Raw genomic sequence first — 21,897 nt, 5'->3', positions numbered from 1 at the left:
ACTCGACTTAAGCAAGATGTGTATTGTGTATTGCCGACCAAGCCCTGTGTATTGTCGACCAAGCCCTGTACCATATGCACTAAAACAACAAGTGGAGAAAGAACTCGACAGATTAGAGCGGAATGACGTACTCATGAAGACAGACCAGAGTAACTGGGCAACGCCAATTGTGGCCGTACCCAAGTTGTAGATGAAAACTTTCTGGTGACTGCAACAGAAATTGCAGCAGAAACAAAGAAAGACAATGTGCTGAAGTGGGTCTATGACCAGACATTGAACGGTTGGACTGAAATCGATAATGGATTGAACTCAGTTCTGAACTCAGAGCTGAAGCCTTTCCATAATTGACGCCATGAATTATCATGTGAGCAGGGATGCGTTAAGTGGGGTTACAGAGTGGTTGTACCAGAGTCTTTGAGAAACAAAACTACGAACGAACTTCATGCCGAAATCCTGGCATAGTAAGCATGAAGTCAATTGGCAGAAGTTTTGTGTATTGGCCTGGTATTGACAGTGACATCGAGTCACTGGTTTGCAAATGTAGCGGCTGCCAAAATTTCCGGAGTAAACCACCAAAAACACCACTGCAACCCTGGTCATGGCCAATGAGACCTTTTCAGAGAGTTCATGTAGATTTTTGTGAAAAGGGTAATGATCACTTTCTGGTGCTGGTAGATAGTCATTCCAAATGGATTGAGGTTAAGCATATGGGGTCAAGCACTACTACTGAACATACCATAGTTGAGTTGGGATCCATTTTTGCATTTCATGGTTTACCGGAAGAACTTGTTTCTGATAACGGGCCTCAGTTTAGTTCAGAACAGTTCAAAGAGTTCATGCAGCAGAATGGTGTAACACACACACACTTGTTCCCCCATACCATCCAGCCTCCAACGGGGCAGCGGAACGGTCTGTTAGAGTTGTCAAAGACGCTCTCAAGAAACAGGTTTTGCAGGGAAGTTCAAAGCTCAGCATGACGGGTTACTCACCTGCAGAACTGTTGAGGAAGAGAAGGCTAAGAAGATGCCTAAGTCTAGTTCAACCCAATTTGTCCTTGAGAGTTGAGCAAAAACAGTTGAGTCAAAAACACCTTTTTGACTGCCACAAAAAGGAGAGGTACTTCAGCCAGATGAGCAAGTTCATATTCTCAGTCCTCCCATCACGTCCAGTCGAGACAAATGGGATGTTGGGAAAATAATGGAAGTGTGTGGAACAAAAAGATACTTAGTTGATGTTGGAGATAGGATCAAAAGTGTTCATGTTGATCAAATGATTCCAGACAAAGATGAACCAAAAACTGAGCATGAAGTCCTAATCCCTGAGTTTTTATCGGAAAGTGAGTTGGAAGAGACCACTGTGATTGAAGCACAAAGTTCAGTCAGTACTGACAAATAAACAGATTCCTCTGGTCAAAGTCAGGGTACTAAAACAGAGCCAAACAAGCCAACAGTTGAGTCAACACCTAAACCTGTTACATCTGTTACTGTTAGACGATCTGGCAGGATTCGTAAACCAGTAGTCAGATTAGGTTTGTAAGTTAAGTAACTCACTGAATAAGTAAAACGAAATGTGTAGATATGTAAAATAAGTATATTATGTTTATCATTTAAGATTTCATAAATACTGGTTTAAATCAAGTATCACAACAACAAAATTGTAACCATGTACTTAGATTTAATACTTAAAAAAGGAGAGCAGCGTAATGTATTCATATATATTCATGTACATGTTAATAAGTTGGTGTTCAATATAAGCAGGGAATGTTGGGTAATAAAACTCTCTATCTGATCCAGGCAACCTGCGTGTAAGTTGTTAAGGGGCTGTCCCACTGCGGCGACCTAATCTGAGAGTTTAGAAGAGTTCAACTCAAACTTGCAGAATGGTCAACACATGGTCCAAGGAGGTCCTATGGCATCACTGAAACTCTCCTTCATGCTCGAGGGAAGTTCCCACATACTCGTGGCCTCAGCTAGGTCGCGGAACTTTTTTCAGCATGTTGGAAACAATTTCCGCGAGTAACATTTGGTTGGCATAGTTCTTTTTAACTTGTAATGCAGTGGAATGGGGTCGCTATTTTGTTACAGGCAGTTAGGCAGTTGAGGACAGCCATAGGCAATCTCCTTCATTGACCGGGCATTTTGATTGGCTCATTGGAGTTTTCAGGACCAAGGAAGACTGACCGGTAAGTTACATACCCGCTAAATTTTATTATATTTCTTAAAAGTGTCCCCACTCCACTCCCCCTCCCCCCCCCCCCCCCCCCCCCCACCCTTCTCTCCCCGTCTCTCCCTCCTTCCTCCCCCCCCCCCCCCCCCCCCCCCCCCCCCCCCCCCCCCCGTGCTCTCTAAAGGACTTACCGTATACCTTCCTCTTCATTGCGGGTGTGAATTTCAGGCAGCGCTCCCCCGCTTTCCCTGGCCATCCCCCCCGCATTTGCAATCCCGTGTTTCTGTGTGTGTACGGTCGGTCGATCCAGCTCATGGTTTCAACGCAGACAGTCGATCCAGCTCGAGGTTTTCCAGGCGAGTGCCCTCGAGCTTGAAGGTCGAGGACACTCTTCTTAACTGGCGGATTAGGTCACTGCAGTGGGACACCCCCTTTCTTCATTCTGCCATCCGGAATATAACAACGGGGACTACTCTCCAGCATGAAGGAGAGTTACACAGACATCCTAGGACCTCGTGTCGACCATGCTGTGAGTATGCGTCGAGGACAAACTCTTCTAAACTCGCCAATTAGGTCGCCGCAGTGGGACAGCCCCTTTAATGTATGGCGCTGTTAAGGGGCTGTCCCACTTGGGCGACCTAATCTGCGAGTTTAGGAGAGTGTCTTCGACCTTCAAACTCGCAGCATGGTCGACACGCGGTCCTAGGAGGTCCTATGAGGTCGCTGGAACTCTCCTTCATGCTCAAGGGAAGTTCCCGAATACTCATGGCCTCAGCTAGGTCGCGGAAAATTTTTCAACATGTTGAAATAATTTTTGCAAGTAAAATTTGGTCGGCATGGGTCTTTTAAACTCGTAGTGCAGTGGAGTGGGGTCGCTATTTAGTTACAGGCAGTCAAGGGCAGCCGTAGGGAATCTCCTTCGCTAACCAGGCATTATGATTGGCTCATTGGAGTTTTCAGGACCAAAGAAAACCTACCGGTGGTAAAATCCCCGCTAAACTTTATTATACTTCTTAAAAGTGTCTCCATTCCTCCCCCCCCCCCTTCTTCTCCCCATCCCCCCCCCCCCCCCCCCCCCCCCCCCCCCCCCCCCCCCTTTCTCTCCCCCTCTCTCCCCTTCCCCCCGCACTCTCTAAAGGACTTACCGTACACTGTGCAACCGTCTTTTACCTTCTTCTTCATCGCGGGTCTGAATTTCCCGCTTTCCCTGGCCCCCGCCTTTGTGATGATTTTGTGTGTGTGCGCGCGTGTGCGTGTGCGCGCGGTCGGTCGATCCAGCTTGCGGTTTCAACGCGGACGGTCGATCCAGCTCGAGGCTTTCCAGGCGAGTGCCCTTGAGCTTGAAGGTCGAAGACACTCTTCTTAACTCGCGGATTAGGTCGCCCAAGTGGGACAGCTCCTTTACACAGAGAGGTGGAAGAGAACAGGGGGGGTGGAGGAAGGGAAAAGGTATGGTAGAATAGTGGGAGAAACCAGTATGCACGGAATGGGGAACACAGGAGGAATGGGGGGGGGGGGAAAGGGCAGGATTGTTACCTAAAATTGGAGAATTCAATGTGCATACTGTTCAGTTATAAGTTGCCCAAGCAGAATATGAGGAGCTGTTCTTTCAATTGCGTGTGGTCTCACTCTGCCAATGGGGGAGGCCAAGGCCAAAATTGGTCCATATGGGAACGGGAGGGTGAGTTAAAATGGTTAGCAACTAAGAGATCCAGAAGGACTTGTGTTCTGCTAAGTACAAGTGAGTACAAGTGTTCAGCAAAATAATTACTATGTTCCTTGGAATAAGGGGGAGGTTGGACAGGCTTGGGTTGTTTTCTCTGGAACACCAGAGGGTGCAGAGAGACCTGAAAGAAGTACATAAAATGTTGAGAGCCATAGATAATAAAGACAATCAGAACTTACACAGTGGTGCAGTGGTAGAGTTACTGCCTTACAGCGCCTGAGACCCGGGTTCGATCCTGACTACGGGTGCTAGTCTGTACAGAGTTTGTACGTTCTCCCCGTGACCTGCATGGGTTTTCACCGAGATCTTTGGTTTCCTCCCACACTTCAAAGATGTACAGGTTTGTAGGTTAATTGGCTTGGTAAAATTGTAAATTATCCTTTGTGTGTGTAGGATAGTGTTAAAGTGTGGGGATCACTGGTCGGCGTGGATATGTTGGGCCGAAGGGCCTGTTTCCACGCTGTATCTCTGAACTAAACTAATCTGCCTTTTTCATCAGCCACTTAAATTTTAAGACTCTGGAATAGCATATCAAGGTCCAAAGATGTCAGCCCACTGCTCCCACAATGAGCTCGGTACCATTTCCCTGATAATTCACATATTCCCAAGGTTTCACTGTTTAGAGATACCGTGTGGAAATAGGCCCTTCAGCCCACCAAATCTACACTGACCATCACTAATTCTATGTTATCCCACTTTCACATCCTCCATACTAGGGACAATTTACAGAAACCAATTAACCTACAAACCTGCACATCTTTGAATTGTGGGAGGAAACCGAAGCACCCAGAGTAAACCCACAAGTTTACAAGGAGAACGTACAAACTCTGCATGGACAACAGCCAGTTGTCCGGATCAAACCCAGGTCTCTGCTGCTGTGAGGCAGCAGCTCTACCACTTCCTCCTTCTCCTCTTCCGATTCCTGATTTAAAGCTATTTCTCTTATCTTATGTATGTATCTTACTATTACCCTCTACAGTGACGACATATACAAAGTATCTCTCGAATACATTTGCCATCTCCTTGCTTTCTATTATTAATAGCTCAGACTCACTTTGTATAGCAAAAAGACACAGTTAGTTATTTTCTAGCCAACACAAAGCAAGACAAAGCAAGACAAAGCAAGATAAAACTATCGCAAGACAAAGGAGATAGTGATCGACTTCAGGAAGCGAAGCCGTACAAATATCCCAGTTTGCATTGACGATGCCGAAGAAGAGAAAACTTCAAATTCTTAGGAGTCAATATCACCAACAACCTCTCCTGGACCACCCATATTGAAGCAAGGACCAAGAAAGCACACCAACGCCTCTACTTCCTTAGAAGGCGCAGGAGGTTTGGCATGTCCTCTACAACTCTCACCAACTTCTACAGATGCATCATAGCAAGCATTTTATCAGGATGTACCATAGCTTGGTTTGGAAACAGCTCCACCCAAGACCGCAAGAATTTGTAGCGAATTGTGGACGAAGCCTAGACCATCATACAAACCAACCTCCCATCCATTCATACCTCAAGCTGACTCATCAAGGCCAGCAGCATAATGAAGGATGAGTCACATCCTGCCCTGGCCACTCCTTCTTCTTCCCTATCCCATTAGGCAGAAGTGTGAAATCGCACACCACCAGATTCAGGGACAGTTTCTTCCCAGGTGTTATCAGGCAACTGAATCATCCTACCACAACCAGAGAGCAGTGCTGAACTACTATCTACCTTTTGAAGACTCTCGGACTATCCTTGATTGGACTTTGCTGGCTACTTTGCACTAAACGTAATTCCCTTATCCTGTATCTATACACTGTAAATGGATCGATTGTAATCATGTATCGTCTTTCTGCTGGCAGTTTAACATGCAACAAAAGCTTTTCTCTGTACCTCGGTACATGTGACAATGAACTAAACTGAACTGATTTTCTAAGAAATATATGGAAACTCTCACTATCTGTTTTTACATTTCTGGCTCATTTTTGACATAGACAATCTTTTCTTTCTTTTTTAATCTTTCCATTACTCTACTGCAGCATTTCTCAACCAGGGTTCCCCGGAATGGTAGGGTTCCCCGAGAGGTCGCTAGGGGTTCCGAGAGAAATAGTAATAAACAACGTGCGGTTGTGGGGGGGGGGGGGGGGGGGGGGGGGCGGCACGCAGCATCACACACACTAACTATCTCTCCCCCCCCCCCTCCGCACTCACGCTAATTACCCCCTTGATAGAAACATAGAAACATAGAAATTAGGTGCAGGAGTAGGCCATTCGGCCCTTCGAGCCTGCACCGCCATTCAATATGATCATGGCTGATCATCCAACTCAGTATCCTGTACCTGCCTTCTCCCCATACCCCCTGATCCCCTTAGCCACAAGGGGCCACATCTAACTCCCTCTTAAATATAGCCAATGAACTGGCCTCAACTACCCTCTGTGGCAGAGAGTTCCAGAGATGTTATTAATTTGCTCCTTTTACCCCATAACCACCCTATCTACTGACGCATAGCCCCCAACTTGCAGTCACATCTAGAGAGGGGCGGGGGGGGGGGGGGTGGGGGTAGAGAGTGAGGGCAGAGAGAGAAAGGGGCAGAGACAGAGAGAGAGAGAGGCACAGAGAGATGGGGGTGGAGAGGAGGATAAGAGGGAGGGTGGGGAGAGGGGGGAAAGGTGGGGGAGGAGGGGAGGAGAGGAGAGGGTGAGGGTGAGAGTGAGGGGAGGAGAGAGGGGGGGGGAGAGAGGGGGGAGTGAGGGAGGGGAGGGAGGGGGGGGGGGGGGGGGGGGGGGGGGGAGGGGGGGAGGGGGGGGGGGGGGGGGAAGGGGGAAGGGGGGGGGAGGGAGGGGGGAGGGGAGAGGGGGGGGGGAGGAGGGGGAGGGAGGGGGGAGAGAGGGGGGGGGGGAGGGGGAAGAGGGGGAGGGAGGGAAAGGAGAGGGAGGGGGGAAGGGGGGGGGGGGGAGAGGGAGGGGGGGAGAGGGGGGGAGAGAGGGAGGGGGGGGGGAGGGGGGAGGGAGGGAGAGGGTGGAGGGAGGGAAGGGGGTAGGGGTGTGGAGGGGAGGGGGTTTAGGGGAGGAATGGTGGGGGGAGAGGGGAGGGGGGGGGGGGGGGGGAAAGGAAGGGGGAGGGGAGAGAGGGGAGGGGAGGGGGAGGGGGGAGGGAGGGGGGAGAGGAGGGGGGGGAGAGGAGGGGGGAGAGGAGGGGGGGGGAGGGGAGGGGGGGGGGGGGGGGGGGGGAGAGGGGGGGGGGGGAGAGGGGGGGGAGAGGAGGGGGGGAGAGGAGAGGGGGGGGGTAGAGAAGGGGGGGAGGGGGGGGGGGGGAGAAGAGGGGTGAGGTGAGGTGAGGTGGGAAGAGGAGAGGAGAGGGGGGGGAGAGGAGGGGGAGGGGAGGGGGGGGAGGGGGGGGGAGGGGAAGAGGGGGAGGGAGAGGGGGAGGGGGGGAGGAGGAGGGGGGGGAGGGGGGAGAGGGGGAGGGGGAGGGAGAGAGGGGGGGGGGGGGGGGGAGAGAGAGAGAGGGAGACAGAGAGCGGGAGGGGCGGGGAGAAGGAAGAGAGAGAAGGAGGGGAGAGGGGGAGAGAGAGGGGAGGGGAGGAGAGGAGAGGAGAGGGGGAGAGGAGAGGAGGGGGGGGAGGAGAGGGGGGAGGAGGAGGAGGGGGGGAGGGAGGAGGAGGAGAGGGGGAGGAGGAGAGGGGGAGGAGGAGGGGAGGGGGAGGAGGGGGGGGGGAGAGGAGAGGGGGGGGGAGGAAAAGGGGGGGGGGAGAACCTAAAAAACATTTTTTGCAAACATTTTAGAACCAATAAACACTTTTTGCAAACATTTTAGAACCAATAGACACATTCTGCAAGCGTTTTAGAACCACTAAGGACACTTACGTTTGAGTAGACATGTGTTCAGTGTTATTCACAGCTCAGAGAAACGTGGCCCTCTGCCTTCCTCCAGCTTGCAGACACTGATTGAGGCACACCACTTCCTGGGTATATAGTCCCTCCCCCTGCCGCCAGCAGGGGCAGCAGAGAGAATGGGGAATTTCGTAAAATCATTAATATCTCTGTCATTTTTCATCAGCGGGAAAAATCCTCGGCACATATATGGCAGAGGGGGGCTCTGAGCGAGGTGGCCAAAAATGATGGCCGTAGGTGGCGGCGTTCTCTCGGAAACCGCAGCACAGATGGCCAAAACTGGTCAAGAACAGACTTTTAGTAATATAGATAGGCTAATCATTTGTAAATGCATTTTTTATTCATTTTTGTGTTTAATTTCATATTCGTAATTTTATTATACACGTACGGCATATTTAGCGAAGTCTATTTAGCATATTTAACGACTTCATATTTAGCGGCATCTATACGGCGTCAGTGTGATACGGCCTTTCGTGGTCAGTGGACAGGAGCTGTACGTGAGGGATTTGTGTATCAACAAGTGGCTCACTCGAGTACAGACGCATGCACAGTCTCCATCAGTCCTGTCTGTGCTTCCTGGCGTGCAGGTACTGTCTCTCATTCATCCATGTTATTTAGTCATTTTTAACACATCATTTAGGGATGCTATATTAATGTAAAACAAGGAGATAGCTGATCGTAAACCTGACAAGTGGGTCTGGAATTATACATATCTAGGACATTGTTGGCCGAAGGGCCTGTTGTTATATTTACTGTTTTATGTTCAATAACAAATAGCCAAGTTCAGATAGGCATGGCAAATTTCCTTCCCTGATCTAGAAAGGTAATTACATGGTTATATTATTGAGAATAGCAGTTTATTTTTAATTCCAACTTTATTTAAAAAAACAAAGCTGACAGCGGCTATATTTCAGTAATTGTTCCCTGAGACATGGAAAATTATTCCCGGAGTTTCCGCAAGGGCAAAAAGGTTGAGAAGCGCTGCTCTAATGTGCCTAATCTTATGCCTTCTAACTATCTTTACATAAACCTAGCATTCTTTCTATAGATTCATTGTTCCATTGATAGCCCAACATCTAAATACCTCTGCCAACAATATTCCAAACATTTCATAATTTCAAAAGTTTCCTTCAGTTTTCATGTTTATCTTTCCTATTTGAAATAAAAAGAATAAAGGCGTTTAAGTATCAGCAAAACATCAAGATACTCAGCAGAGTGGAGGAAGTGAGAATTGCTGGGGTGATTTCGTTTATACATTCAATGGCAATACAGGGATTTATTTTCAGTCCCGGATTGCCTGAAAACCGAGGAGACAGCTGATCGTAAACCTGACAAGTGGGTCTGGAATTATACATATCTAGGACATTGTTGGCCGAAGGGCCTGTTGTTATATTTACTGTTTTATGTTCAATAACACAAGTTGAGATAGGCATGGCAAATTTCCTTCCCTGATCTAGAAAGGTAATTACATGGTTATATTATTGAGAATAGCAGTTTAATTTTAACTCCAACTTTATTTAATTGCTTGAATTTAATTTCCCCAGCTGACAAGCATGTAATTCAAACTTCTCCCTGGATCAATGATCCAGAAATCTCTCATGTATATTAATTATTATAATACTGAGGCCCTAAGTAATGTAACTTTGTAATTTTTTTTAACATAGGGACACAAATAGAAACGAATCACAAGAAATCTCATCTTAAACCTCTTTCCTTAAATCTATGTCCTCTGGTTCTTGATTCTCATCTTATAGGTAAAGGACAGTGCATTTACCATATCTATTCCTACTCTATCGAGGCTTCACTTGTCCTGGCAAAGTTCTCACAAAACGCATATGTGCTAGTGCTATTACATCACATTAAGAACAAAACCCTGTTTTTTTTAGTTTAGTTTGGAAATACAGCATGGAAACAGGCTCTTCAGCTCATTGAGTCCACGCCAACCATCAATAACCATTTTCACCTGTTCCTAGGTTAACCCACTTACTCATCGCCTACCTACACACTAGGGACAATTTACTGAGTCCAATTAACCTACAAACACCCATGTCTTTGTGGTACGGGAGGAATCTGGAGCACCTGGAGGAAATTCACATGGTTACAAGGAGAATATTCAAACAGACAGCACCCGAGGTCAGGATCGAACCCGAGTCTCTGGCATTGTGAGGCTGCAGCCCTACCAGAAAATGCCATGTATTTCAGTGGCCTTAACTTTTTTTTGCTCTCAGATCTTTCTGGAAGTCTGCTGGAGACATATTGAGGATCTGCAGTTGAAAGCCCATAATTGCACGGGGCAAGAGACTGACAGCTTGTTCGCAAAGGTCAGACATTGACCCTGGGAGGAAGGTAGCTGTCTCATTTGGTGATGATGTTCAGAGATAGGGAGATTTTGGGAGGGAGGGTGGTAGTGAATAAAAATTGAGCATATAAAAGAAAAAGTGAAGAAAATAGAGAACAAATATGGAAAACAATGAATGTGAAAGACAAATGAGGTTGAAAGATAGAGATGGATATTGGGAGCAGATGAAGGGAGAAGCTGGAAACAAATGCTTTTGGCAGGGGACGAAGGTGTCTATCAGAAGGGACCTCAAACAGTCTGGGATGTTTGTTCGGGTCCAAGAGCAGAACATGTAGCTGCTTCAGAAAGATATCAACCAAACATAAAGGTTAGAAAAATATATTGCAGTCGGTTTCATCATGTGAATCATCAGTGGAAAAATTCTGTGTTATTTATGGTTAGGTCATGAGTCACACATTGTAAAGATGTATTTTATTTGCACTGGCATTTCCTACCACAATTGAAAATGGATGGGAAGTTCCTGCAAGAGTGGTTTTATCGTCAAACTAAAAGATGGGTTGGTGGTTCAGTTGCTGTTGCTGGCAGTCAAGTATAATTCTGTAAACCAGAAATGTGTTCCATTCTTTAGCTCTGTGTGTGGTGTCTAATCTGAATACAGAAAATAACAGAGCACAAATTCAAAATAAAATACATCTACATTATTCTGTTCTACCACGGGTCTTAGTGTCATTACTACATCTAGGTTTAGGTTTATTATTGTCAATAAGTAAAAGTACAATGTCCAATATTGTCAAAGTACTGTACAATGAAAAGCTTTATTTTGTTTCCAATCAAATCAGATACATAAATAAATCAAATTATATAGTTTATCTTTGCTTTAGTTTAGTTTAGTTTGTTGTCATGTGTACCGAGGTACAGTAAAAAGCTTATTGCCTGCTATCCAGTCTGAGGAAAGACTATACATAATTACAATCAAGCCATCCACAGTGTACAAATACAGAATAAAGGGAATAACGTTTAGTGCACGAGAAAGTCCAGTAAAGTCCAATTTAAGAGGGGGTTAGCTATATTTAAGAGGGAGTTAGATGTGGCCCTTGTGGCTAAGGGGATCAGGGGGTATGGAGAGAAGGCAGGTACGGGATACTGAGTTGGATGATCAGCCATGATCATATTGAATGGCGGTGCAGGCTCGAAGGGCCGAATGGCCTACTCCTGCACCTAATTTCTATGTTTCTATGTTTCTAAAGAGAGTCTGATAATACAATCGAGCCAAACTCAAGTATAATAAGTAGAGTGAGTGGAAAGATACAGATTGCAGAATATAGTTCTCAGCATCATAGAACAACATTTCCACAAGTAATTCCAAAGTCCAAGAACTCTACGAGATGCAGAATAATGCTCTTCACAAATATGCAAACTCTATGCTCGCATTTATTCCAAGGGGGCTTGTATCCAAAAACATGTAATGCCGAGGCTCTAGAAGGAGCCGGTAAGGCCGCATTTGTAATATTGTGAGAAATTTTGGGCACCAGAGCAGCTTTACCAGAATTATCCCAGGAATTAGCAGGTTAACCTATGTTAAGCTTTTGTTGGCATTGGGCCAGTACTCACTGGAGTTTAAAAGAATTAGGGGGGGTTCTCATTAAAACATACATAATAGTGAAAGACTTGGATAGAGTGGATGTGGGGAAGATGATTGCATTAGTGGGAGAGTCCGGACAAGAGGTCATAGCCTCAGAATTAAAGGACTTTCTTTTAGAAAGGAGATGAGGAGAAATTTCTCTAGTCGGATGGTGGTTAATTATATGGAAATCTTTGCACAGAAAGCTGAAGAGGCCAAGTCAGCAGAGATAGATGGATACTTGATCAGTACAGGTATTAGAGGTTATGTGGAGAAGGCAGGAGAATGGGGTTAGGAGGGAGAGATCTATCAATCATGGGGTTCCACAAGGCTCAGTGCTGGCACTCCAGTTATTTACATATATATTAATGATTTAGACAAGGGAATTAAATGTAACATCTCCAAGTTTGCGGATGACACAAAGCAATGATTCAGGACTTACCTGGACTTTATCTGGACTTTACCTTGTCTGTACATCTGGACGACAACAGCGGCAGCTGCGGAGGGTTGAGGTCCCGACCACGGGGGGAAATGGAGGAGGACTGGCCAATTTCAGTACCTTCCACCACAGTGATGAATGCTGTTCTTGGTTCTTGGTTGCTTGGTCCTCCAAATATTCCAACTGGAATTTAAACTGGAGGTGGTGAAGGGGGGGGGGGGGGCCAAGGAAGAAAGGGTAATACAAAACATAACAATAATAAAGATCTTTAACATAAAAACATCCCCCCACAATGGTTTCCATTATGAGGGAAGGCACAATGTCCAGTCCCCATCCCCAGTTCACCCATAGTCGGGCCTATTGAGGCCTCCACAGTTGCCTCTACGGAGGCCCGATGTTCCAGGCCGTTCTCGCCGAGTGATGTTGCTCCGGCGTCGGGAGAGTTCTCTCAGCAGCTTGGGACACCTGGAATGGCCGCTTCCTTACCGGAGACCGCGGCTTCCGAAGCCGACATGGCCACGCCGGTTGGAGCTCCACCACTGGCGATCTCATCGAGAGATCCCAGGCTCCCGTTGTTAAAGTCAGCGCCGCCGCCCACGGCTGGCCCCTCCACAGACCCACAGCTCCGCGATGTTTTTTCTCGGCTGTCTTCAGCTCACTGGAGCTCCAGCGCGGCGACCCAGGCAAGGCATTGCCCGCTCCGCTCCGCGATAGCGCTCCGGCGCTGTGCCGCCGCCGAAGCCGAGGTGCTGGGCGGTCCCTCAGGAAAACGCCGCTTGTGGTGGATGTTTGTGTTAAATTTTTATTGTGTTTTTGTGTGTTCTTTTTTTCATTGTACTGCTGCTGGCAAATTCATTTCACTTGCACTTTATGTGCAAGAGACGAATACAACTGATATTGCTATTGATATTGGGTGGCAGTGTGAGCTGCAAGGTGGATGCTATGAGGCTGCAGGGTGACTTGGATAGGCTGGGTAAGTGGGCAGATGCATGGCAGATGCAGTATAATGTGGATAAATGTGAGGTTATCCACTTTGGTGGCAAGGACAAGAAGGCAGGTTATTATCTGAATGGTGTCAGATTAGGAAAAGGCGAGGTGCAACGAGACCGAGGTGGCCTTGTACATCAGTCACTGAAAGTAAGCATGCAGGTACAGCAGGCAGTGAAGAAAGCAAATGGCGTTGGCCTTCATAGCGAGAGGATTTGAGTACAAGAGCAAGGAGGTCCTACTGCAGTTGTACAGGGCCCTGGTGAGACCACACCGAGAGAAATGTGTGCAGTTTTAGTCTCCTAATTTGAGGAAGGACATTCTTGTTATTGAGGGAGTGCAGCATTGGTTCACCAGGTTAACTCCCAGGATGGCAGGACTGACCTATGATGAAAGAATGGGTCAACTTGGCTTGTATTCACTGGAATTTAGAACGATGAGAGGGGATCTTATAGAAACATAAAACATTCTTAAGGGATTGGACAGGCTAGATCCAGGAAAAATGTTCCTGATGTTGGGGGAGTCCAGAACCAGGGGTCACAGTTAAAGAATAAAGTGTAGGTTATTTAGGACTGAGATGAGGAAAAACCTTTTCAACCAGAGAGTTGTGAATCTGTGGAATTCTCTGCCACAGAAGGCAGTGGAAGCCAATTCACTGGATGTTTTCAATAGAGAATTAGATATAGCTCTTAAGGTTAACGGAATCAAGGGATATGGGGGAAAAGCATATGGGGATATGGGGTACTGATTCTGGATGATCAGCCATGATCATATTGAATGGCGGTGCTGACACTAAGGGCTGAATGGCCTACTCCTGCACCTATTTTCTATGTTTCTATGATTGAATGGCATAGTAGACTTGATGGGCCGAATGGCCCAATTCTACTCCTATCACATGACCTTATGCAGGAAGCTTAACTGCAAAATGCACTTTTTTGTGCTCAAATTTTGAATATGCATTCTTAAAATCCAGGTGCCTTCGGGACTGAATAATGATTTGCAGAAGTGAGGTCCAGAGTTTATGCCATTTGTGAGATTTAGGATCATTGCATATATTCAATGTTTGGAAGGATTTAAGAGAGAAATCCTGGAATTCAGATTATTCATACACCTGAGAGAAATGGGGGGCGGCATAATGGTGTAGCAGTAGGTTGCTGCCTTACAGGTCCAGAGACCCAGGTTTAATCCTGGTCTCGGGTGCTTTCTGTACAGAGTTTGTACGTTCTCCCTGGACTGCGTGGGTTTTCTCCAGGTGCTTAGGTTTCCTTGCATACTCCAAAGATGTCCATGTTTGTGGGTTAATTGGCTTTGTTAAAAAATAATTGTAAATTGTCCCTAGTATGCAGGATGGTGCTAGTGTACGGGGTGATCGCTGGGCTGCGCGGACTTGTTGGACCGAAGGGCCTGTTACTGCGTTGTATCTCTAAAGTCTAAAGGAAAGCGAAAGCAAAGGGAAAATGAGATGAAAACTGGAATCACTGAGAAAACACAACTGATCGATGAAGACAGCTGAAATGAAGAAGGGTATTTTGATCAGGTGTTTGAGAGAGGCAAACAAGAATTCTAAATGAGAATTTTGTGGGTATTTAAGGCAGGCGGAGTAAAATATACTGGAGAAACATACAATAAATATTTCTTAAGAGTGCTTTCATGTGATGATTGATAGAGGTTCTGGAGTACATATTTCCACTGGGATCTGGAGTTAGAGTATGAAGTAAACACTAGGCCAGCTCACCTACTTTAACCATCTGGCAGGCCCTAAATCTTAAAACAATATTTTACCATAATACTTACGCCTCTCCTTTTTAGTGTATGAATAATCTGAATTCCAGCTAGGTCTGCCAACACCATCTGCTTCCACTGTCTGCCAGAGCAATCTGTTCCATGCACCACCCTTCTTATGAAGTCACTGCCACAGAACCATCTGTTCACTACCGTTCTTTTGAGCTATACGGTGGAAAAAAAGAAAATTCCCGCTTTTCTTTTGTATAATAAATAGGGAACAGATTTAAAAATATAAAATATTTCAATACACCTTGTCTTTGAAATGGCTTTGTTGTGAAATCCAGTTTTTTTTAATGCTGCCTAACATCATACATCAGACTCGGCGCTCGAGAATGTTTTCCCATCTATTGCGATTTTCAACCTTCATCCTAGAGACATAGAGACATAGAAAATAGGTGCAGCAATAGGCCATTCGGCCCTTCGAGCCAGCACCGCCAATCATGGTGGCACAGCGGTAGAGTTGCTGCGTCACATCGAAATGCAGCGCAAGAGACCCGGGTTCGATCACGACTATGGGTGCTGCCTGTATGGAGTTTGTACATTCTCTCCGTGATCTGCGTGGGTTTTCTCCGAGATCTTTGGTTTCCTCCCACACTCCAAAGACGTACAGATTTGTAGGTTAATTGGCTTGATAAAAAATGTAAAATTGTCCAAGTTGACGAGATGCAGAGTACTGCCCTGCCGACTACAAAATTCAGAAGGTTCAATATGATCATGGCTGATTATCCAAAATCAGTACCCGTTCCTGCTTTCTCCCCATATCCTTTGATTCCATTAGCCCTAAGTTATATCTAACCCTTTCTTGAAAACATCCCGTGAATTGGCCTCCACTGCCTCCTGTGGCAGAAAATTCCACAGATTCACAACTCTCTGGGTGAAAATGTTTTTCATCACCTCAGTCCTAAATGGCCAACCTTTATTCTTAAACCATGACCTCTGGTTCCTTATCCATTCTACTTTTCATATCCTCAAAAATTCCAGAAGATTAGTCAAGAATGACTTCCCCTTTGATGCTGACTTTGACCAATCCTGTCACTCATCCCATCCCATTGGAAGAATGGAAACTAAACATTACAATTTTCCCTTTGTCCAGGTTGCAACTGGGGGTTTTAAATGACAGCAGGTGAGACTTATTTTCTGCATAGGATCTGGAAGTATAGGAGTACAACATGCATCCATTCAACGATGTCCACCATTCAATATGATCATGGCTGATCATTCAGATCTTGACTCTTGATCCTTTAGCGCTAATGTTAACAAATTGCTTTTTGAATATATTTAATGATTGGTTTCTTCTACTTCCTGCAGTAGAGAATTCCACAGTCAAAAAAACTCCTATTTTCATTGTTAAATGGCCCCTGTCCTTAGACTGTGACCATTAGCCTTGGACTTCCTGGCTTCAGGAACAGCATTCTAGCATAAGGTCATAAGGGATAGGGGTAGAATTAGGTCATTCAGCCCATCAGGTCTACTTTGCCATTCAATCATGGCTGATCTATCGCTCCCTCCTAACCCCATTCTCCTGCCTTCTCCCCATAACTAACACATGTACTAATCAAGAATCTATCTATCTCTGCCTTAAAAATATCTATGGATGGCCTCCACAGCCTTCTGTGGCAAAGAATTCCACAGATTCACTACCCTCTGACTAAAGAATCTAGGCTTTCTAGCATCTATAGTCATAGGGTAGTTAATCTGAGGAATTAATTGCCACAGAAGGCTGTGGAGGCTGCCAATGGATATTTTTAAGGCGGAGATCGACAGATTCTTGATTAGTCAGGGGTTATAGGGAGAAGGCAGGAGAACGGGGTTGAGAGGGAAAGATAGATCAGCCATGATTGAATGGGTTGAATGAGTAGACTCGATGGGCTGAATGGCAAAATTCTGCTCCTATAACATGAACCTTTCCAGTCCTCGTCATATTTTGTTGGTTTCTTAAAGATACTCTTGTATTCTTCTACACTTCACTGAAAACATCAGGATATCAAATTTCCTTGGATCCATCTGTGATTCTTTGGTTCTCTATTTCATACTGCTGTTCTGTGTGATAGTGGACTTTGGGGTCTGGAGTCTCTAACTTGAATTGCCCGCAGAGCAGTTCCCATTACCGTATAAATGTCGAGGAAGTTCAGTAATACTAGCTACCAGGAACACCAGCTCATTATCGGTGAACTTACAATAGGTATGTTACAAAACTTACCTTCAGCGGTGCTGCAGTTCTGTCACTGCCCGTGTGCGCGACTTTGGTGCCTTTGAGTGGGGGGCGGGTTTAAAATGCCGTTTTCTCCAGGCTGTTCAAATCGATGTTGGTCAGCCTGTTTAGTTGCTAAAGAAAAATCGCTCTGACATAAATAAGATTGTTTAATATTTGTTTCAGAATGCTTCAATCTATAATAACTGAAAGTTTCTTTCAGTTCTCTTAATTTTTAAGAAAGTTATGGGCTTTTGACTGTCCTCGATCACAACTTTTGTGTTAAGTCAATAGAAAAGCAATAGGGAACAAGATGCTAATTTCCAAGTATGAAAATGGCCATAACATTTTTAATACTGAAGATATGAAAGTGAATTAGGTGTCAAATTAAACTTATTTTTATGCTTTATCTGATGGGATAAATTGCAGACTTGATTTTTTTAATCTCAAAATTTTGTAACATTGCTACTTACAATGCTGTGAAAAGATCCTGAACTGTGGAGGCAAGTTTTGACGTGGTGTTAAGCAGAGGATCAATTCGTAGGTTAAATAACTTTGATTATTGTAAAAGATTTTTGGCTCCTGAATATTCCTCCATGTGACTAAATTTTAGCATATGCAGTTTGATTAATATGAGACACTGGGACTCCCTTCCCTATTCTTTAAAATACTGACGCAACATATATTATTCAATTGGAGGGAGCAGAAGCAGAAGATCAGGACATTACAAGGCAAATCCACAGCACTTGCATCCCATAATCTCTGCACAAGACACTTTGTTTTCCCCAAAATTGATTAAATTAAATAATCCCACTCTCCTGCTCACTGTCCATAGATACCAAAATTGTCAGGGACAGAAAGGTTCAGAATATGGGCAGTGCTATTGCTCGAAGGTGGTCTGCCTTTTTAGCTGTTAACAAGGGACCACTATAGGCCACTCCAACAGTCTGGAGTATGCACTAAACACAGACAGTTGCCATGGAAGATCAAAAAGCAACGTGCTAGAGGAACTGCTCGATTCAAAATGTAGCCCCTTCGCTTTGACCTCCTCCACTGATGGCACCTGACCCCGCGAGTTTCTCCAGCAGCTCGATTGTTTTGCTCCAGAATCCAGAACGCCTTCTCTTGTGTCACCCTGCAACCTCAGGTGGCTGTTCTGGGGACCAATTGTTGACAAAGCCCAGACCATCACACAAACCAACTATCTATCACAAACCAATGGTCATAAACATCTATTATGACCATGATATCGCAGCTGTCCTGGAATGTGTTCTTGCAGTACTGAAACATCATGCCAGAAGAGTTTATTTGGCTCTGTGAGGAAGATAATGTTATCCCACTTTTCAAGAACGGAGCGAGAGAAAAAACGAGGAATTATAGACCACTTAGCCTGACATCGGTGGTGGGGAAGATGCTGGAGTTAATTATTAAAGACGTAATAACGGCGCATTTGGATAGCAGTCAAAGGATTGGTCCAAGTCAGCACGCATTTATGAAGGAGAAATCCTGCTTGACTAATCTTCTGGAATGTTTTGAGGATGTGACAAGTAAAATGTATGAAGGAGAGCCAGTGGATGTAGTGTATCTGGACTTTCAGAAAGCCATTGATAAGATCCCACACAGGAGATTAGTGGGCAAAATTAGAGCACATGGTATTGGGGATTGGTGATTGACATGGATAGAGAATTGGTTGGCAGACAGGTAACAAGGAGTAGGAATAAAAGGGTCCCTGTCAGAATGGCAGGCAGTGGCGAGTGGCGTGCCGCAAGGTTCGGTGCTGGGGCTGCAACTATTTACAATATATATATTAATGATTTAGATGATGGGATTAAAAGTAACACTAGCAAATTTGCAGATGACACAAAGCTGGGTGGCAGTGTGAATTGTGGAGGATGCAAGGAGGTTGCAGGGTGACTTAGGCAGGTTGAGTGAGTGGGCAGATGCATGGCAGATGCAGTATAATGTAGAAAAATGTGAGGTTATCCACTTTGGCAGTAAGAACAAGGAGGCAGATTATAATCTCAATGGTGTTAAATTAGGAAAAAGGGAAGTGCAATGAGACCTGGGTGTCCTTGTACACCAGTCACTGAAAGTAAACATGCAGGTCAGCAGGCAGCGAAGAAAGCAAATGGTATGTTGGCCTTCATAACAAGAGGATATGAGTATAGGAGCAAAGAGGTTGTTCTGCAGTTGCAAAGGGCCCTGGTGAGACCACATTTGGTATTGTGTGCAGTTTTGGTCTCCGAATTTGAGGAAGGACATTCTTGCTATTGAGACAGTGCAGCGTAGGTTCACGAGGTTAATCCCCGGGATGGCGGGACTGTCATATGATGAAAGATTAGAAAGACTGGGCTTGTATTCACTGGAATTTAGAAGGATGAGAGGCGATCTGATGGAAATGCATAAAATTATAAAAGGACTGGACAAGTTAAATGCAGGAAAAATGTTCCCAATGTTGGAGGCGTCCAGAACCAAGGGCCACAGTCTAAGAATAATGGGGAGACCATTTAAAACAGAGAGGAGAAAAAACTTTTTCACCCAGAGAGTTGTGAATTTGTGGAATTCTCTGCCACAGAAGGCAGTAGATGGAGCTCTAGGGGCTAGCATAATAAAGGGATATGGGGAGAAGGCAAGCGCAGGTTACTGATTGTGGATGATTAGCCATGATCATCATCGGCGGTCACTCGAAACGAGTATGACTGTCCTCTCTATGGAGGATGCCTGTGTGTGACTTTGTTTAACGTGGGAAGACTGATGCACAGACAGCCACCACATGATCCTTGACAGATCTGGGTCAGGATCTGACATGGAGTCCAAGATGACCGGGGATCCTTTTCTGCTGCAACCTTCATCCGCCTTCCCAGCCGATATGATGCTCCACTAAAGTCAACCATCATCCTCCGCCTGTTCCACCATGGAGGTCTTGGTTGGATTGCTCTTTGTCAGGGACCTCCCCCTCGATCTTACCACCAAGGTGGCCCTACAAGGAACATAGCTCCAGACGGCATCGCTCTCAGAATCTCAGGACCACACGAGCTTTTCCACCATGACAAGGTAACAAACTTCTCCACCATGACAAGGTGACAAGATCACAATGAATGGTGGTGCAAGCTCGAAGGGCCAAATGGCCTCCTCCTGCACCTATTTTTGATGTTTCTATGTTTCTGTAAGACAAATTCTGCTCTCTCTATGGAAGCCAGCCTAACCAAACTCCTATAAAGCTGCATCATGACTTCCTGGCTCTTATACTCATTGCCTCGACCAATGAAGGCAAGCATACCATATACCTTCTCTATCACTATATCTACTTGGATTACCACTTTCAAGGAGCTATGGACTTGGACTTCAATATCCCTTAGCACAGTAATGTTGATAATCGTGTCGCCATTAACTGTTATACCTTCCCCTTACATTTGACCTTCCAAAGTGCAACACTTCACTCTTGCTCAGATTAAACTCAACAAACCTCTCAGAGTCTTTATTTCACAGCTCCAATTTACATAGAAGTATTTCAAAGAAACACTGGATTTTGAAAAGGAAAATTACCAAAAAAATGAAAATGCTGGAAATCTGAAATGAAAACAGAAAACCTTAGAAAGACTCAGCGGGCCAGCAGAATCTCTGCAAAGTGGAACAGGGTTAACATTTCAGATTGTAGATGGCTGAAGGGAAGCAGTCAGAATGTGGACGTTGAGAGAATGGTATGCACTGTGCAGATGTGAGTAAGGGATATTTGATTCAGCTGGTGCCTGAAAGCTTTATCAGCAAGGTTGTTGTTTTACCTCATCAGATTTCTCCTCTTCTTCAAAATCCATACTCTCCTCATCCCACACTATGAGTTGCCCAAGCCATGATGAAGCCTCATTGTTAAGCATGCGACAGATGATTGCTTGTCTTGCACTGCAAATGATTAGAGCTCCTCTTTTCTGAGGGTAAAGTTGTGAAGCATACGACAGATGACTGCACAGCTGGATACCAGATGTACTCGACTCTATAGCCAAAGCGTTTTGCTGAGAACACCAATGTTTCATTTGGCTATCCATTCCTTGTAAGGTGGCTGCATCTGTGCACATATATCTAATAGAAGTCATACGTGGCATGCCATGCAACGGCCATCTTTGTAACTTGTCTTATTACACTCTTCAGTGACCAAAAAAACAGACTTTGCACAGAGAGTTTTTAAGGTCATTCTCACTAATAAAGGTTATCTTTATACTGACAGTAATATTTATTTGCTTTATCCTCACATTTATAATCTGAACTTCCAATGAGTAAACTCATGATTATCTTTTTGACCTCTATTTTGCAGCGTTTATAGATTCTGAGACATGTTCTTTAAGCACAGCTTTGGAGCCAATTGCAGGCTTTCTACTGTTTCCCTGGTTGAGGCTGACTAACTGAAAATAGACCAGGAATTTAACCTGCGACCTTTATGAGAGTACACTAAGCCACATGGTGCTTTTATCAACTAGCTTTGCAGTTAGCATTTATTTAGACTGTGCAGCAAAGGAACAGGCCGTTCATTGAAACTAGTCCATCAACGCTTAGCCTGACTCTGAGGAACAAAGGAGGAGGAATAGATTATTTTACCATTCGAGTCTGCTCTGCCATTCAGTGAGATCATGGTTTCAATTGTCACCTTATCCATATGTTCACATTTTCTCCACATACATTGGCTGTTTTGCTTATGAATTTTATTTTTATTTAAATTTTAAATTCACTATTGGCAACATAGTTTTGAATTTGTGCAAGAGATTTATAAGCATCTTCTACCCTCTAAAATGTTTTTTTTTTTCAAACAACGTGA

The sequence above is a fragment of the Leucoraja erinacea genome, chromosome 1, assembly GCF_028641065.1.
Source record: "Leucoraja erinacea ecotype New England chromosome 1, Leri_hhj_1, whole genome shotgun sequence".
In the NCBI taxonomy this organism is placed as follows: domain Eukaryota; kingdom Metazoa; phylum Chordata; class Chondrichthyes; order Rajiformes; family Rajidae; genus Leucoraja; species Leucoraja erinaceus.
The sequence above is the reverse complement of the archived record's forward strand: the minus strand, read 5'-3'. Positions refer to the sequence as shown.